We start from the raw sequence: 804 nt of genomic DNA, 5'->3' as shown, positions 1-804 counted from the left end.
CTTTACTACAATTGGCTCAGTCACCAAACTGATTGTAATAAAAAATAGTGAATATTCGTATGCAATCAGCAGTGTCTCATGCTCTCTCTCCACGAAGCGGTACGGCAAGGCTTGGAGCATTTTTCAAGGCGTCAGCGCACCGTCTAGTGGCCAGAAGCAGCCATTCTCCTCTCTTTCCTTGTTTCCTTCCGCGGCCACATGTACTGAATAACTTTGGTGGCTCCGTCAGGCTATATGCATACGATGCTGTTGCCGGCGCCAGAAGATTACAGCGCAATAAAGGAGACCTGCAGAGGTCCGACCATTGGTGCAGGGACTGGCAGTTGTCCCTGAACGTAAATAAATGTAAAATATTGCGCGTAAATTAGCAAAAAAATTTCCTTCTTTTCGACTGAACTATTGGCGAGGAAACATTGGTAGCTGCCGTAAAATACGTAGGAGTAACAATCCAAAACAATCTTAAGTGGAATGACCACATGAAGCAAATTGTAACAAAAGTAGCTGCTAGACGTTGGTTCATTGGAAGAATCTCAAGGAAATACAATTCGTCCATGAAAGATGTGGCTTACAAAACTCTTGTTAAGACTAAGTCTTGGCTGTTGATCAGTATTATGTCCGACCCGGATTGAATTACTAGAGAAGATCCAACGAAGAGCGGAGCGTATCGTCACGAGATTATTTAGATGGGGCGAGACCATTAAGGAACTGTTTAACAAACACCAGTGGGGGTCACAACAAGATAGGCTTTCTGCATCATGGAGAGGTTTACTGTCGAAATTTCGAGAGGGTGCGCTCCAAGTTAAA

This window comes from Schistocerca cancellata, chromosome 5 (genome assembly GCF_023864275.1).
Source record: "Schistocerca cancellata isolate TAMUIC-IGC-003103 chromosome 5, iqSchCanc2.1, whole genome shotgun sequence".
In the NCBI taxonomy this organism is placed as follows: Eukaryota; Metazoa; Arthropoda; class Insecta; order Orthoptera; family Acrididae; genus Schistocerca; species Schistocerca cancellata.
The sequence above is the reverse complement of the archived record's forward strand: the minus strand, read 5'-3'. Positions refer to the sequence as shown.